This window comes from Megascapheus bottae, chromosome 16 (genome assembly GCF_031878675.1).
Source record: "Megascapheus bottae isolate mThoBot1 chromosome 16, mThoBot2.hap1, whole genome shotgun sequence".
NCBI classification, from domain to species: Eukaryota; Metazoa; Chordata; class Mammalia; order Rodentia; family Geomyidae; genus Megascapheus; species Megascapheus bottae.
Genome location: NC_143524.1, coordinates 50,426,650 through 50,446,354, shown reverse-complemented (window position 1 = coordinate 50,446,354; position 19,705 = coordinate 50,426,650). Strand labels below are relative to the sequence as shown.

At 34.8% G+C, this 19,705-nt stretch overlaps 1 long non-coding RNA gene across 1 annotated transcript; it reads right to left on the bottom strand.

The window, feature by feature from the left end:
- Nucleotides 1–15,324: 15,324 nt before the first annotated feature.
- Nucleotides 15,325–19,217, bottom strand: LOC150053558 (uncharacterized). The gene is made up of 3 exons (XR_016538161.1): nt 19,130–19,217; nt 15,687–15,774; nt 15,325–15,568 (listed from the first exon to the last, which is right to left on the bottom strand). It is a non-coding gene; the product is annotated as an uncharacterized LOC150053558 (long non-coding RNA).
- Between the last annotated feature and the right edge of the window lie 488 nt (nt 19,218–19,705).

The window sequence follows — 19,705 nt, the reverse complement described above, 5'->3', positions numbered from 1 at the left end:
GAAATGACTGAATGTACAATTGACATTGGCTCTGAGTATAACATATAGACATTCTCAGGAGAGCTTCTGAAGACCCAAAGAAAATAAATCCCCCCAAATAAAACATTGAGTGTGTTTAGTCAAAGACACTGGACTAAAATAAAGTGTAATTCACTGTGGGGCACATGTAGGAGGATAAATTATGCATTTCAGAGGAGCAGATTGAAAGTTAAACAAAAGGAGAGATCTTGAGTTTATCTCAGTGAACTCTGACTCTGAATGTTGAGATTATCATCAATAGATAAAATTAATGTCTCTTGTATGAATTAGACATTCAGTGGATTCTAAAAGGCAAGTAATGTTGAAACACAAAATACAAAACTTCTATGTTTGGCATTCTCCATTCATAGTTGGTCCTTGTTTTTACTGTTTCTTGGGAGTGTAAGCCTTATAAAAAATAATGTAGGAAATTTGATAGATTTAAGAACACACAAGAAACTATGGCTGGGCATATTTTTTTCTTTTTTGTGTGTGCTCTATTTAAAGAAAAGATTTTCATCTGTTCATTAGAAATGTTATTGAACAGGAGGAATATTTGTGGACTATGCTTCTGAAAATGGAATGATAATAGGAAAATATATTAGGAACTCCAAAAACTCAATAGCAAAGAGACAAATAACCCAACATAAAATGAGAAATAATCATAAATCAATATTTTTCAAAAGAAGACATACATATGATTCTGCATGGGTAATCTACATCAATACTAATCATAGAAATGTACACATGTTTATTGCTGTTTCAATCACAATAGTTAAGAGTGGAAAACAACTTATGTCCATCAGAGTTTAAATAGATCATAATACATAGCATAAATACACAGGTTAAGCCATTTGATCATTAAGAAAAATCTGGCTTGTATGACAACTACAGAGCTCATTACAAGAAAAATAAGGCAGGCACATAAAAATATAATTTCTCTAATAATTGGAATCAAAGAAAGTTGAATTTTATGGAGACTGAGCATTGTGTTAGTAGATGTTAGCTTAAATATAGGAGAAGGAGGCCATTGGAACGTGGAACTGCTGGTTGCTACTGCTCAGTAAATTGTTAACAATAATGTAACCTACATTTCATAAGGCTAGAAGAAACATTTTTGAAAATTTTCATTTTATATGTACAAAATATTGGAAAATATTATGCTTAACCATAATCGAACATTGCATAGTATATACAGGGGTCAAAACACCACACATGGGTCTTCACTGGTATGTATAACATTGATATTTTGAACATTTGTTTTGTTTGTTATATTAGTAGGTGTTGGTGGGGCCAGGGATTGGCCTTGTGGTAGAGTGCTTGCCTAGTATGTACGAAGACCCAGGTTTGATTCCTTGGTACCACACACATAGAAAAAGCCAGAAATTGTGCTGTGGCTCAAGTGGCAGAGTGCTAGCCTTGAGGAAAAAACTCAAGGACAGTGCTCAGGCCCTGAGTTCAAGCCCCAGGACTGGCAAAAAAAAAAGATAGAAAATAGGTGTTGGGGCCCTGTCACCTATTTTGCTTATGTCTGGAACTCTACTACTTGAGCCACAGGTCCACTTCTAACTTTTTAATAGTGAATTGGAGATAAGAGTCTCACAAACTTTCCTGCCTGGACTGATTTTGAACCAAAGATCTTTGGATCTCAACTTCCTAAATAGCTAGGAATATAGCAATGAGACACTGATGCCTGACTTATTTCTATCATTCAAAAACACGTTTTATATATAAAAAATCATCAAGTAGTACAAAACAGTTTCTTTTCAACATGTCAGTTTCTTAGTGCAATATATCTTGATCTGTGTTGACTTTTCATCATTATCTCCCTGTCTGAAACCTAGCCCTCCCCTCAATTTGCTAAATTTTCACATGCAGACACTGAATAATATGACTGCATTTGTCCACCCTTCACATTTAAAGAATTAAAAAAAAACCCAGTCAGAAAAAACTAGGCTGCTACTGAGATAAAATGAGAATGTCTTATGAGAATTTCTGCATGATAATGCAGCTCTTGCTTGCTTTTCTCCAATTTATGCTTGAAACTGAGTTAGTCTCTAAAGAGGTTTGAAGTAGTTTCTTATTAAGGCAGTGAGATAGAAAAATAAATGATGCTAGAAGAGCTTCCCTTTTTGTCAGCCCTAACCTTTTGCTGTCTGATTGAGTCAAGAGCTTTCCAGCTGGAGTGCCTACTTCATATCAAGAGGCCATGTGTCTGGGAAGAGTCATTTATTTCTCAATGCTCTTACGGCCTTATGTCTGGACTGGGACCATTTTTCCTATGGCCCAAGTGAATGTGATTTAATTCTTCATGGATGGCTATTTGTTTAAGCCCCACAAGGATACATTAAGAAGCAATACTCAAGATCTAATTGAATAGAATATTTTCATAGGCTTCTGAGAAATATTGACCTTTAGAAGGATATTGTTTAGGTACTAGAAGTACTTCCATTGTTACAGGTGTCCCAAAAAGAATGTTCTAATTGCTGCAATATATTTTTCCAGCTTGAGTTCTTTCCATGTTTGAGATACTAACTCACCCATAGAATTTAGTAGGGCTTTGTTGGGACCGACCTATTATGACCACTTGTATACAAGGTTTGCCATAATTAACAATGTAATAGAAATAGAAGGCAGGGTTTCATTTCAGATGTATTCACTTAATACCAGTTGCTGAGTGCCTATTATGGATCGACTATTTTTGTATATAAAAGAAAATAACACAAGTTTTTAATATGCAAATATCACTGTATAGGTGATAGTGGCAAAGCTTTACAGGCATGCACTATCAAGCATCAGGCACATGACTAACATCTAAATATTAGTCTAAGTGTTAAAGTGACCTGCAATTGAAATTGATAAGATGAAAACCAGAGCAAATATTGTCTTATCCAATGATGCAGAGTGATTGTTCTTGAAGTCTGTTTCTCAAGATGATGGTTCCAGCAGCAAGTGGAAAATTTGTTATACTTCTTATACTACAATGTGTAAGGAACAGGTATAATGATCTGTGCTTTAACAAGCCTGCTAGGAGATGCTGGTGAGGTTTCAGCTTCTCATATCTAGATTGAAAATTGCTAGATTAAATATGAATACATTTTTCCTAATGAGTTGTAAGATTTTTTCTTCCTGTGGAATTTTTATGTTCATTCACTACATAGTGACAAATGGATTTCATTGATTCTAAGATACTACTAGTTTCACGACATATCACTACTTCATTAATCATTTAAAAGTGCTTCTAATTAAAGCAAGCCATGCCATTAATATTAAGATGTACCCCAATTGCAGGAGTACTGCAAAATTAGAATGTACATCTAAGACTTCATGTTGTGTTGACTACCATAAATCTGACTGAATGAAAATTTCTGTTTTACAGATGAATACACACACTCACACATATTTAGTTGCTTTTTATAGAATGAAAACTCAAACCAGAGCAAAATAAAATCTACATTTATTTCCATTTATTTTATCTTCTGGTTTCCACTCTATTACTTCACCAGTAAGTTATGTGAATCTAAAATGTTGGAATTGGCTTCTCTTCCACACATACAAGTAAAAACAAAAGCAAAAATGAAACTGGGGTTAACATTCAGAACTTTTTGCTAGTTAATTCCTATTTTCAGAATTGATCAGTTTCTTTGGGTAGGCATGGTTCCCCTTTCAGTAAATATCCTTTCTGTCTCCATCTTCAAATTGAACCAGCGAAGGTAGGAGTATTTGAATATGAGACACAGGAGAGACTGAGTCATAAGAGTTATTTTAACGGTCATGTAAAACATCTTGAAATACCACACATCAATAAAATGAATGATATTTCCATACATGCTTACAATTTTGTACATCTTTTATAATTCCATTCCTCCATGTCTCCCTTTTCCATCCATAGTTTATTGGTGTAATTATGTTATCTTCTTATATATAGATATATAGGAATATTAAACATAACAGAATATGCATAATAAATTATGTATAATGATGCAAAAATTATTATCATCATCTTTAATTTTTGTTTCTATATTTACACAAATGAATAAGAACATAAATTATTTTGCTTTTGAATTTGTCTTATCTCACAAAACATACTACACAGATAACACCTATTTCCTTAGAAACAACATAACTATTTTCTTTATGAGTGAATAATACTCCATGCACATATATGTGTGAGCATGCAAATATATACACACACATATATATATGTATACCCCTAGATATAGAGAGACATATCTAAATATACATATCTGCCCTCTATTTACCTATCTATCTATCTATCTATCTATCTATCTATCTATCTATCTATCTATCTATCTGTCTATGCATCTAGGTACCTTTCTATGTATCTATGTATTTATGTATCTGTATGTTTGTTTGTTTGTATTTATGTATGTATGTATGTATGTATGTATGTATGTATGTATCTATATATCTGTCTCTGTCAAACTATAATGGAAACTATAACCACATATATATGCGTGTGTGTGTGTGTTTGCATGTCTATATCCATTTTATCACCTTAACTCTTATACCCACATGAGACAATAAAGGCACATTAACCTCTTGGAGACTGTGTTCTTCTCTGCTCCCTAGATCAGGATCCATTTGGTTCTCAGATTTTACCCTGGTGTTCGTTCTTCGCTTTTTTCCTATCTTTCACTTCCTCTTTCAAAAGCACACATTTTATAGCAAACTGTAAGTGATGTTTGGCCACTATCTTTTGTGCGAGAGCACTAAGTAATATGAAATCACTTTACTGTCGCCCATAAGGCAAGACTTGGTAATGATCTAAATGGCAACAATATCAAAGCTGAAGATTGGCTGTTAATATCTTCATTTTATGAATGAAAAATAGAGCACACAGAAAATAAATGCACAGAAATAATGAATTCCAAGTTTTTTTATTCAAAATTTTGTTGCCTCGAGTGTAAGCTCATCCTTTCAGAGAGAGCTTTGAAGGAAGAGACTGAATTTTTTCATCAGTGACAAGATCCCCCATATATTGCACCTTGTATGTTCCTGAGGTTCTTTCATACTTCACCCTGGAAGTAATTCTAATGGAATGGAATGCTTGATGTTACTATTTCCCATACTTTGTGTGGGACAGAACATTTTCTTACATATGAACAGCCATTTTATTTCTATCCTTAAAATGGGATATAGATCAATTTACTTATTGCCTTACTTGAATTATCTTCTGGGATTTGGGCAATTTAAAGCTTATAGGTCATTTTCTTTTCTCTTTTTTTTGGCTATCTTATACTAAATCCCCTAAGAACTCATATTCTATGCATACCCAACCAAATACTTATTAAAGAATATTTAATACAACTATAAATTTAGTTGGGTTTTTTTCCTTTTTTCCCTTTTTTATTGTCAATGTAATGTATAAAGGGGTTATAGTTTCATTCGCCAGGTAGTAGATGCATTACTTCTCTCACATTGGTATCCCTTCTCATGTTTTTGTTTCCATTGCTCTCCTCCCACCCCTGGCTTTTTCCTTTTGCGAAGTCCAGAACCTTAAGGCATAAATTGCCTACTTTATCTTGATATACATAAACATCAAAGAGCAGACTAGGATTACCAGCACAAATTAAAAAAAACAAATGTGCAATTGTAAATCAGTTGTTGGATCCAGTAATCTCCAAGACGGATGGCATTTCTGCTCTAGTCAAGGGATGTGTGCTGGCAGCAATAGTTCTATTCTGGGAAGCAACAGGTCAGAGCAAGTCTGGTCTGCATAAAATCCTAAAATAGTTTGGGAGTCTGTTCACACATCTAAGATGCCCTGTCTTTTCCCTGTTCACGACTAAACAATAACACTTTTAAGTTCTTGATGCTTGAGGTTTTTCTGTGGCTACCTTATCCTCATGCCTCAAGCTTCTATTGAGTTATCTTTATAATTCTAAGCCCTATCTTGGCCCTCATCAGAGTTCATCCATATAACACACTGGATAAATAGAGGAAAGGACATCCCTAAAAGACCAAAAGCTTCCACGGAACAGGAACCAATTTTAATGTCTCTTTTCCTTCTTTTGCAAATTGCAAGATCTAGCACCTAGATCATAAAAATGATCTAAAAATGAATCTAAACAATTTATTGAACTAACAATTGCATTTGACTTGTGAACATTAGAGTGAAAACTTATTTGTTTCAGATATTATTTTCCTTTTGTTTCTATTCAATTACATTGTTGGAAGATTGACTTTCTGAATTAAACAACATGCCATTGAACATCATTTCTAAGCTGTGATTTTTTTTTTAAAAAAAGGAGGAAGTAGACAGGACAGCTTGCTCACATCTGTAATGTTAGCTACTCAGGAAGCTGAAATCCGAAATTATGGTTCCAAGCCAGCAGCTAGGGTAGGAAAGTCCCTGAGACTCTTATCTCCAAATAACTACCCTCCCCAAAAGCCTAAAATGGACCTGTGGCTCAAGTGGTACAACACTAACCTAAGCTCAGGGCACTCAGGTCAAGCCCTAGGGCTGGCAGAAGAATGGGAGGAGAGTGGTATTCTCCTAATTATCTCAGAATTTCTGCAGGAAACAAATGTAAATGTAAGTTGTACATTCTCATACAACTTTACTAAGACTACCATAATGAAGAACCATGAAGTAGTTGAAAATCAATAGGAATTTACTTCCTCATAGTCATAAAAATCAGGCATTCAGGATAAAAGTGTTAGCTAGTTTGGCTTATTTTAAGCCATTTCCCCACACTTTGGAGACAGGTACAATTTCTTACCATCATTCTGTTGTCTGCCTCTGTTTCTGTCTGTGACCTAACCTCCTTATCTTATAAGTATTATAATTCTAGATTAAAGTCTACCCACCTGGCCTCATTTTACCTTAATTGCCTCTTGAGGACTTCATCCTTAAATGTAGACATATCTTCAAATTCTATGGTTCAGAATATCAGCAAACCTAATTGGACAGGATATATTTTTGCTCTACCATACAAGGCTTGGGAAAGAAGTGGTGCTTGCTCATAAAATTATCATTTCAACTATTTAATTTGATGGAAATTGTAATAAATCAAAAATGACTTTCTTCTTACTAAATTGTTTTATTCAGTCCTTTGCTTAATTGATTGGAGAAAAAAAAGCAGCAGATAGACAAGACATGACTAACCAAACATGAAGGGAAATAGAGGGGAAAGATTTAGCATGCTGATAATGGATGACTTTCTGAGTTCTTTTACATGGTTAACAAGAAGGTATTGTTGATGGCAAATATTAAAGGAAAAAAGGAAAAGCATTTTGAAGTTGTATATGGCATTCTAGAAAACTGTCACTAAATTGAGATGCTGAGAATGGAAGAAGGCATTGGAAATTTGAAGTCATCTATCCACAACTTTTCTGCACTGATTCCTATAATCCTTTTCTTCTTTCCTCATGTCTTTCCTCTTCCAGTTTCTTCTGCATGGTTAATTGAACCCTTGTTGTATAGTAGACAATGGCAAAGTATAATAGTGAATTACAATATATATAATACAGTACAATAAAATGTACTGTATGCTTTTATTTCCATAAGCCATAAATTCTAAAAACACCATATTCCTGCATATTCCTGGAGATACTGTTGTCTTTACTTTGAAGAAGAGAAAATGAAATTCAGAAGAGTTAAGTGTCCTGAGATCTCTTCCATAATAGCAACTGCTGATATTCAGAAAAGTTAATTTTCCTGACTACGGTTCTAGAATTTCAAGAGATGTTTTTGGAATTTGCTTGCAAGTCAGATTTGATTTTATTGATTATGGGTCCAGGAAAACTCACAAAACTCAAATAAGTACTGAGGGTTAGAACCCCACAGGTGGTTGTATTTATATGAATAAACATAATAAGGGCTAATCCTCTCTTCTGGAAAGCTCTTTTTCTACTTTCAAAACTCATTTGCCAGAATTTGATCCAGTACAATACTTATACCTGGCACTCTGCTGGTCATGGGAAAGACAAGAACTAAATAATGTTGGTTAATTAGTATTTAAAGATCAAAAACTCACACAAAAAAAGCTGTGTATTACAAGATATTGAGTCAATAATAAAGCTACAAACATGCCCAGAGTGTTGCAAAAACATTCTGGAACAGTATTGTAGTGTGCCTGGGGAAAAAAAGGCCTTATTTCCAATTTCTCCTTCTTTTCTTTTTTCTTTTCTTTTCTTTTTCTAGATGGCAGGCTTGTACCCTGTGGTTCTTTTCGAGTTCCAGTGATGTAGTTCTGAGGCCTGGTTAGCCTTTGATGCTTCTCAAGTCTGTAGTAAGCAGACTTCTTATGTTTCTCCCTCCAGTCAGGTTGTATTTTCTCAACCTACATTGCCTGCAGGTTTACATGCTTCTTTCTGAATTGCTTTTGTCTCTCTATTCAAAGTAAAATCTTCCTCAAGACAAGAGCTTCTGGAAATCTTAAAATCTTATGTATATTATTTTCCTTGCCCTGTCATAGCCTGTGTGCTTAGCAAAAGCTTAGTAAACAAGCAGTGTATGAACAAAGTGCACTGTAATAAAGTCTGAGCATTATAACAATGTCAACAGCTTTTAACTGCAGCAGTGAGGTAACATTCCATTTCATTCTAATTTTTTTAAATCAACATCATCACGGTAGTTTCAAAACCTCATATATGAATGCTTCTTGGAAGTACAGTGTAGAGAAGGTAGTTATTATCTATGTACATGTTATCTATGTACATATTATCTATATGTGTCTACTCTGTACTCTAACTTCATTTCCCAAATCATAATTCCTCTACCAGGTCCAAGAGTACTGATATTATCCACAGACAAATGGGAAATCTATTAACTTAAAGTACTGGATTTTTACATTGAGATTACCACCAGTCTGTCATGTGAACAGAGTCAGTTTGCATAAGATCTGGATATTTTCAGTATTAAAGATTTAAATGCAAACAAGTAGTAAATGTTTTATCTTCATACATACATATATATATATATATATATATATATTCACACATGTATTTGGAGGTTTAATCCTGGGGCTTAACCTCATATTTTTTTGTTCAAGGATAGTGTTCTACCCTATGAACCACAGCTCCACTTTCTGATTTTTGGTGGTTAATGGGGGTTAAAGAGTCTTAAGAATTTTGCTGCCACAGCTGGCTTCAAATTATGGTCCTCATATCTCAGCTTCCTGTGTTTCTAGAATTGCAGTCATGAGCCATTGGCGCCAGGCACTGTGTGTATCTTTATAAGATAAAGATAAATTTCTTTCTAGTCAGTGAAATCAGTTTTTCAATTAATTAGTTATACTAATGAAAACTTATATATGGAGAGCTGGGTATGATAGTACATACCTGTAATCTCAGCATATGAGAGGCTGAGGAAAGAGAATCAAGAGTTTGTGGTGAGCCTGAGGCTATCTATTTATCTGTTTATCTATCTATCTGTCAAGTTCTGGAATAGCCAGAGATAACTCTCTAAGTCTCTGTCTCTAGAATAAATTGTGTGTGTTGGTAGAAGAGTTGGGGAATTTCAAGATATTTAACTGTCCTAACTAAAAGGCAGAAAATATTTAATACCTTTTCTGCTAAAGGGCTAAATTTGTACCTTGCTCAAAGTATAGGTATAAGCAAGAGAGAGAGAGAGAGAGAGAGAGAGAGAGAGAGAGAGAGAGAGAGAGAGAGAGAGAGAGAGAGAGAGAGAGAGAGAGACAGAGACAGAGACAGAGACACAGAGAGAGACAGAGAAAGAGAGAGACAGAGACAGAGACAGAGACAAAGAGACAGACAGAGAGAGACACAGAGAGAGACACAGAGGGGGGGGAGGGAGAGATCTTATTGCCTTTGGTTACTTTATTATAAGATGGATGCAAGATCAAGCTTTTCTGTTCAGAGTTGTTCAATAGCTCTGCATCCCTATAAAAATGTTTTTGGAAACTGTCTCCAATTGCCGTCAATGTATGCACTAACTGCAAGGATTTCTTCCTTCTTAAATATATTTTAAGTTACATATTCAGAAAATACTCTACTTACTATTATTTCCCCTATATCTTTACTTTTTTTTTACTCTAAAACTTTGTCAATGAGTCCATGTAAAAATGTTTATCTATTTATTTAGCTAATACCGAAGCTTGAACTCAGTGTCTAAGGCCTGTCAGCTTTTTTTTTTTTTTCTTAAATTAGGACTGGCAGTTTTCCAGTGGAGCCACAGCTCTGAGCATTTGGGTGGCTCATTGGAGGTAAGAGTGCCATGGACTCCCTGTGTAGGCTGGGTTTGATCCATGATCCTCAGATTTTAGCCTCCTTTGTAGCTAAGATTTAGGCCTGAGCTACTGATGCCAGGACCTAAAAAGAAGACTTGGTTTAATTAGTTAACAACTAAGAAATGTACAGTAGTTCGAATGAATGTACATAATTTTCTTACTTTGCTCCTAACATGATCTTTTTGAAAGTATGAAAAGAGAGATGTTGTGCTTCGACAAAGAGAGAAAGTGAAAGAATTTTACAGGGAAGAAATTTCTACTAACATTTAGCATGTAGTCACTTTTCACAAATATCAAATTGATAGAATATGTTTTCAGGATCAATTAAGTGTTCTTATGTTTCTTGGTCGAAATTGCAGTTTAATTTGAAGCAACAACCACTTATCAGAGATTTTCTTCGAGTTGTCTTTTTAAAAAGTTGAGTACCTGATCATTTTTTTCTTTTTCTACTGTATTTGGGTTACATTTAACCTTGCCTTCACCGGTGCAAAATAGTCCATTAGCTTCTAGTTTTAGCTTGCACTCACAAGTGTTAATAATGCATTCTTGAGCAATTATAGCCAAGTCCTGTGGAAAAATGTTTCTGTAAATAAAAATCAACATTATTTATATGCTTGAGTTAATATAAATAATGTATCCATCCAGCTTAAACTGAATAAATAAATTCAGATTATAAAAAATGAAATAAAAGCACAGTGTGTTCAGAAAATGTATTATTGTTCCCCAGATTGTTATTAAGTATATTTATCTAAGATTTACTTATATATGCATACTTAGGTGAAAGAGAAAAGTAAAATCTCTTCATTGATATAAACTGCTATTTCCTTATATTTAGAAAATAATACCTATCTTCTCTATATTAAATATTGCATATTAAATTATCTTAGAAAATGAAAGGAAATGAGCATAGATTGAGATTTTTATGTTATGGAAAATAACGCTCCCAGACCTCTGTGTCTCAATGTTTATAAGCTTAGCTACAAAACAGTTTGAAGTCTGAGGACTGTGGTTCAATACTAGCCTGGACAGACAAATCCAAATTTGACAAACTAGAGACTTAACCTGCCATTATCTAGACATTGAGATGTAGCCCATGTGGCAGACACCAGTCATTTGCAGAAATGAAGAACTGAAGATCAAAACCTTAACTCAAGCCCTGGAGGGGGAAGAGGAGATGAGGAGGAAGGAGAGAAGGGGAGGAGGGGGAGAAGGAGGAGGAAGAGGAAGAATGAAGAAGGGAGAAGAAGAGAATATACATGGGAAGAGTAATAAAGTTTGAAAGTAACCAAGAGACTAGTGATTTGCAATTACTAGAGTCATAGACAATTTCAGTGTATAGAACATTTCAATCTAGCAAGAAGAATGTATGTGTTGGCAGAGAAAAAGGGGTGGAAGAGGAGCAGATGGATGAAGTGGAGGGGGAGCAGGAGACAAAAAAATGATGCCCTGCTTCCCTATTTGATATTTCCTAGTATGTTCTGTCTCTCAGGTTACATTAAGTGCAGATACTTACATAAAATGGCCAAAAAATTTACACACCTAGAGTAGATAAGAAATCATTGACTAGGTATTCTTCAACAAATTGAAAGATAAAACACAGTTTTAGGAAGCCCGAGGGTCATGCTTATAATTGTAGTAAGTCAGGAGGCTGAGATCAGAGGATCCAGGTTTGAAGCTACTTTAGACAGGAATGTCTGTGAAATTCTTGTATTTAACCACCAACAAGCCAAATGTGAGCTGTGGTTCAAGTGATAGAGTGCTAGCAAAGCATCTCAAATACAGCACCCAGGCCAAGTTCAAGTCTGTGGGCCATCACCCTCCCCCCTCAAGGAAATAAACAACACAGATAAACAATTGCAAAATAAGGTTCAGAACCAGAATATAGTCTATGATGGGAAGAGCTTGCACCATACTTTTGTTACACATAGTGAGCTTGTGATACATAGACTATCCACAAGGAAAGAAAAGTCAATTTGAAAAAGTTCATTCAAGTATCGTTATGATAATGCATCCACATTTACAATCTCTTCAGGTAAACCATCCCCCAACCAGCATTTAGGATTCCTTTGGTCAACATAATGGATGCTTACAACAAGATTCTATAGAAATAGGGGTAAAATTTGGAAGACAATCAATAGAATAATGATTCAGAATTACTGAGAATTCATAGGTATTAGGGACTTAGACAATTTTAGTATAAAGAACATTTCACCCAGCAAGAAAAATATGTGTGATGGAAGAGAATTAGGACAGGAATCTCAGAGGTCTTGGTGGCAAAGGTCAAAAGTCAGAGCGATGAAAAAATTGAATCACTCCCAAACTAATCTCCAAAGAAACAACCAGCCCATTAAAAGATGGGCCAAAGACTTAAAGAGAGTCTTCTCTGAAGAAAAAACAAGAATGGCCTATAGATACATGAGGAAATGCTCAACATCGCTGGTCATAAAAGAAATGCAAATCAAAACAACTCTAAGATTCCACCTCACTCCAGTTAGAATGGCCAGGATCAAGAAATCTAATAACAACAGATGCTGGAGGGGATATGGCCAGGAGGGATCACTACTACACTGTTGGAGGGAGTGAAAACTCATTCAACCACTATGGAAAGCAGTGTGGCAGTTCCTCAAAAGACTAAACATAGAGCTCCCCTATGACACAGAAATTCCACTACTTGGCATTTACCCAATTGTCCAGAAACAAGGGCATACTAAATCCACTAGCACATCAATGTTCATTGCAACACTATTTATCATAGCAAAGATATGAAACCAACCCAGATGCCCCTCAGTTGATGAGTGGATCAACAAGATGTGGTATTTGTACACAATGGAATTCTATGCTGCTGTCAGAAAGATGACTTTGCCCCATTTGTGAGGAAATGGAAAGGCTTTGAAAAAATCATATTAAGTGAAGTAAGCCAGACCCAAAGGAACTTAGGCTCAATGGTTTCCCTTATTTGTCATAATCAGTAGAAACCTTGGGCTCTCCTAGCAGAGATTTATAATAGAACAAAACCTAGATACATAAGGCCACATAGAATAAGGCTAAATGAAAGGATCTCCAGATATAGAAACAAAAGTGATTGTTGTCCTTAATGTACTATGTTATCTTTCATCTGTTTTGCTGCCCCTTGGTTATCTCATATTGTTACAGTATTTCACCTGGTTTTCTGATATATTGCATATCTGAATATTTAGTTTTTTGAAGTCAGATAGTTAAGGGGGGAAAACAAGATGAGGGGCAGGGATGGAGGGAGGGAAATGGGGACCATGTCATAAGAAAGGGTATCAATGTATGTGAAGTAATGCACCTTCTATCTGGTGAATATAATGTAACCCTTCTATTAATTACAATAAAAATATATTTAAAAGAGTCAGAGTGGATAGCCATTCTTCCAGAAAGGATTGAAGGAGCTCAGAGTCAGGGATAAAGAAATGGGTGAGAGCAGGACTGGTCTTCAACAAGGCTCCTGAGCACTAAGGACCAGGCACTGTTTTAAGGATTGGAGAACAGATGTGAACATGGCTGCCTGCATGCAGCTTTCATGAGTGCGCTCTGACAACCCATTGTCTGCATATGCTGAAATGTTCTTTATGTTCTCCCCATTCCCCTCAAGTGAATCCTGCTCAATAAGCATGTCCAAGGTAGTCTTCTTTCTTCTTATTGACACTTGTTGGCTTGGGCTGAGAGAGCCACTTTTTCCCCTTCAATTCAATGCTTTTCTGCCTTGAGTAGGCCTGAAGGGCAAGATTAAGGTCATGACAAAGGTGGCTGTGATATCATAGAAGTGTGTAGCCATTGTTCTGTGAAACTGTGCAAGTACCCCTATCCTCACAAGAGGCACCAAAGTCAGCCCATGCCCAGGGATTCATTCAACAGCTAAGCCACCAAAGCATCACTCATTCCCTGATGTGTGCTTGCTTAGTGTATGTGTTTCCATTTCCTTATAAAAATAAAGATAAATTCATGACATGACAAAAAAGGGGGGAGGATACAATCTAAGGGAAAGTGAGGCATTTTTTAAGTGTTTGATTGCAACGTACACTATTCATACTAGTGTATGGGAGGGTGGCTCATGCTGATAGATACAACATGCAAAAAAAAAGAGATTAGAAGATTTGATCATGGGAAACTTTTTGATCTTGTAGAGTCTGGATTTTATACTTATGCAATCTGTAATATCTAGCTTTTCTTAGTGGTGTCCAATTATGTATGCACTTAAAACTTTCTGTATTATGTGACAGTAGGGTCTATATTCACTATCTGTTCTCTTTCATTCAAAGTAGAATACAGCTGGGCCCTTGTGGCTCAGAAACGTAATCCTAGCTACTCAATCCAAATCTAATTCATTTGGTAGAACAGACCCCTTCATGGTAGATAGATCGATATAGATGTAGATATAGCTTATTACAGCGCTTCTTTATCTTTTAGCCCCCTATCTAGTAAAATATTTCACAATGATTGACATACTGTCAATATATACTCTGGCATTGCTAAAAGTCACATGTGATCAGATAGCACTTAAGCTTTAGCTTCTCCAGTGAGAAGTCTAAATTTTAAATAGTTTTATTGAATCATTTACATTTTAAAAGTCGTGTATGGCTAGTGGCTACCATGGCAGATGGTGTGCTTCTATGGTATTCTATGGTATCCTTGATATTCCTTCAGGAGTGTATCAATAAATGCATGTCAAATAAACATGTAATAATAGTTTAGGAAATGTTAGAGCAACATCCTATGAACACATGATTCTGGTTTTTATATTAGGTACTTCTGAAATTCTTCTGCTTAGATAATTTTTGCTGTCCTACCCTATTTTGACTAAAAATATTCACTATAATAATTGATGTTCCTCCTGAGGACATATTTAGAGCTAAATAGTGTTGTTGTAACATCAGTTTAATATGCTTGCCAATGCTTTAATTGCATTGCCTAGAGACAACATAGTTTAACTTTATAATTAGTTGTTTAATTGAGTTTAATTGTTAAATTTAAAAATGTATTTCAATTAATAATGTTGATTCTTGAAACTACATTTTCTAATTGTTAATTTGACTAACATAGCCAGTATTTTACAGTCTCTATTCATTCTTTGCAAGATAGTTAAATAAGTACATAGAAGACGTATTAGTTTACCAGGGCTGCTATAGATTGAATAGCTTCAACAACAAAAATACATGTTTTTTCATACTTCTGGAGACTCAGAGTCCAAGGTCAATTTGTCAACAGGGTTGATTTCCTCTGAGGCCTCTTCTTGGCTTGAAGATAGCCACCTTCTTGCTGCCTCCCTAGGGAGTTCTTCTGTCTGTTAGGTGTCCAGTTTTTCTCTTTGTCTATGGCAATGAGGACAGAGGATATGAGAACTTCAGATGGCTTCTCGTTGTAAACTAACTCTTTAAATTCTGCAAATACAATTGGATTCTGAGGTATTATGCATAGGGGCTTCAATACCTGAATGTTTGAACATACAGAATCAAATCTCACACTTCCTGATCTTCCATTTTGGGTCTCTTCTTCACTCAGAATTCTGGAGAGGATTCTGATAAGTAAAAATTGATAGCATGTAAACATAACTACGTTATGTTTTAGTGTGTATGTGTGTATGTGTGTGCATGTGTGCTCGTGTGTGTGTGTGTGTGTGTGTGATGTTAGCAATGCTTGATGCAGACAAAATACATCTTCATTTTTACAGCAAAGAAAAGTAGTAGAAAATGCCAATGGCCAACCATTAATTTACAACAACCATTTTTAAGTTCCATGCCTACAATTTTACTTGGACTTTTAGCAATGTTAATCATTTTATTACCTATAATAAAAATGTAATTATCATTAAATTTTATCCTGAAGGCTAAAAATTTTACAGCCTTTACTTCTTCCAATTTACTCTGATTTGAATGTTTGTTTTCTTATGATGTATTATAATCAACAAAATAACAAATTTCACTTAAATGTCAGTAACATTTTATTTGCACTTTGCTGACAAAGACACATTTTAGTAAATAAAAGTAAAATGTTATCATGAAGCTGTATTTTATCATTTCAGTTACACCCAAGACAAGATGACTAACAATATCCCAACATGAGGAAAAAAGTAATTTTATGGCAATAATATATTTAATAACTACCACTTTAAAATGATAAAGTGGTGCAGATATCCATAATCCAATTGTAATGCCCTTATGATTTTCTAGCCCAGTGGTCCTAGCTGGGGACCTACTCAATCAGGCTTTGAGACTTTTATCTATAAGACATATAAGCAACTAGGTTCATCAGCTTTCCTCTTCTGTCTCACAGAGGTTTCTACTAAAACATAATTTGGAAGAAATGATTTGTATGCAGAAAGCATATCTATTTCCTGAGTAACATAGAAACAAATAGCAACAAGAAATTCTTCTGAGCTTGAGTAATACAGTAAAAAGCCTCCCCAAAACTCCTCCTGATTCTTACTGGCTTTTATTCATTTTATTTTATACCTTAATGATATTTAATTTTTCATAGACTGATTTGAAGGAGATTTCTATCTCCAACAATAGTCCCTCTGCTTTATATATTGATAGTAATTTCTCCTAGTATTTTATGGGGCCTTTCCAAATAGACTTGATAATGTGATTTTATACATCATTGTCAAGTATGAAAACTATTTTTCGCTAGGGTGCTGGGTTCTATGTGGTGATATGCTCCCCAATATTACTGTCATCTAATTGGTGAAGAGTAGAGAATCAGAAACTGTTTTTGTTATGATTCCTAGATGACTTTTACAGAGTTCAGGTTGTGAGAAAACATAGCTTTCTTAGAATTGCTGAATGTAATATATTTCTCCTCTTTTTATTGTTGTCATTCCCATTCTCTGCATACCTCCAGAAAATACACTCCAGTATTACCTTAGCTAAGTGAAGGTTAAGGGTGAAATATATTAAGGGTCAGGATATACACCAGAAAGCAGAAATCCTCATTTCCCAATACCTGCATTTGGCTTATTTGCTTCAATTTTTTGTACATACATTTTCCTTTTCATAATTGAAATTATCATTTAAAGAGGGAAATTTCTATTTTTCGTTTGGAACCCTTAGCTGAAAACATAATATGTAATCATTGTCTATATTATTCTCGATTGATAGAAAACACACATATAGTACTTGTGGAGAATGAAACGAACAATTTGGAATAACTTCCTTGAAAATAGAAAGTAAATGTCACATATATTCATAATGAGTATATGCCCTACATTTTATTATTGACATCTGTGAATGTAGTTTGGGAGGTGAATACAGAAATGTCTATCTATAATAGCGAATCATAACTTCCTTTTCTTAGTTTAACAGGATGATTAGAAAAGGCAATGAGTGACAAGAGAACCTGTAATTTATCAAACCTCCACTTTGTATTAGGATATATGATAAGGATAGCAATTATCTCAGAGGAAATATAAGTTTTTCTAAGAGGTTCGAACAAATCAGGTTTCATGAATAAATGCTAAAGTATTTATAGAGATCGGTGATGGCAGAGTTAAGGGAATGAAGTCCTGGTGAGGCTAAAAAGAGAAGAAATGTTTCAAAGGCCATGGCCCTGAGGCTTGAGGCCCAAGAAGAAAAGTAGAGTGCCCAACTCTGATGAGAGCTGAAACACAGGGCTCTGGCTTCAGATCTTTTTTGCATTCTATAAAATGTGATCCCTGTTTTTTGAATTTTACACTTCTTAAGCTAACAGTTTGTTGATTTATGTATAGTCTTTATCCATTTCCTAAAGCTGATGCAGAATGACTCTGCTTATCTTTAAATTCTCCTTAGCTCTTATTGAGAGCTTTGCCCCATAGAACAGACACAATATGAAAGCGAAGAATGAAGAAAGGAGGAAATGAGTGGGTAAATTCAAGCAATTAACATCTACTATAAGAAAGGGTGTGAAACAATCTCTACAGACAATCTTCTGTAGAAAACAATTGATAATATGAAATTGAACCAGTGTTTCTATTTTGAAATTTCAAGAGAAGGCATTTAGAAATAGATAAAAAATCCATTCCTTGTGTGTATAAAGTAATCTGGAGTGGTCCCTTTATAGCTGTAATCTTTTCATAAGCATTAGATCTGCCATTCAAATAAGTCTTCAGAAACACAGTTTCAATAATTGAATAAATGATTCTTTCCACTCTAAATTAACACTGACAATGAGTTCATGTGTAAGCACAAATAAATAAAATAAAATAAAACAAGTAACCCAACTCAGATCACTGTGTCTAACACTGAAGCTTATTTTGATATCCCTTACAACTTGAAAGTCAACATTACAGTTACAAGAGATGGGTTAAAGACAAAATTCTTCTTCTTCTAAAATCTAAACTTAAATGTGGAAAGAAAGAAGAGGAACACATGCAAAAATAAATATAGATTAAATGTCATGGGGTTTATGTGGCATGAAAATAATTTAGCAGCTTGTGTGGACAAGGGTTGATATGAGTTACTATTTTTAAAAGGTTGGTTAGACAATATTGCTTTTGAGAAGAAAATTTGAACCAGAACATTAATGCCATGAGATAAAGAGATGGGCTGATATCTGAGAAACAATATTCAAGCTTCATGAAGTAATGCACCCTCTATCTGGTGAATATAATGTAACCCTTCTATTAATTACAATAAAAATATATGAAAACATAATGTTTAAAATACAATAATTGTAAAAAAAGATTACTTTGAGGATTAAATTAGATACAATGCAAAAAATAGCCTATAGCTGATATTAAAGTCCATTGTAATACACCACAGTTTCTTAGTTGCTGAAATAACTGTCCACAAACTTGGTGGCTTAGGATAACAGAAATGTAATGCCCTGCACATGAATCTTGATTCTAGAAGTCTATAATCAAGGTGTTGGCAGAATATACATTCTCTGAAACCTACAAAAGGATCTTTCTTTTTCCTTTTCTTTTTCTTTTCTTTCTTTTTTTTAAAGATTTTCAATCATCTGGTACAAAGGCAGCAGGGCAGGTTTTGGAATTTTTGGAATTCTAAATTCTGTATTTCTGGGCATATATCATTGTCATTGTCTGGCATCTTCTCATATGCCATCTTCCTATCTAGCACATTCAAGGACACCAGTCACCTGGCCAGATAATGACTTCATCCTAAACAATGACTATTATTTGCAAAAAAATAGCACATTCTGAGTTTCTGCAATATATTTTATGTTTAAAACAAGCACAGCTTAATGGAGAGCATAGTATTATTGGGAAGAAAAATTTTTTTCTCCTCTTTCCTTTTTTGTTCTTCTCCCTGCCCCATTTTTTCCCTCCAGCACTGGGGCTTGAACTCAGGGCCTGGGAATTGTGATTTAATTTTGTGATTAAAACTAGCTTTCTACCACTTCAGCCACAGTCTGAGGCATTTTGGTAGTTAATTGGAGATGAGACCCTCAAGAACTTTCCTGCCCTAGTTAGCCTTGATTCATGACCCTCATATCTCTGCCTCATTACAGGT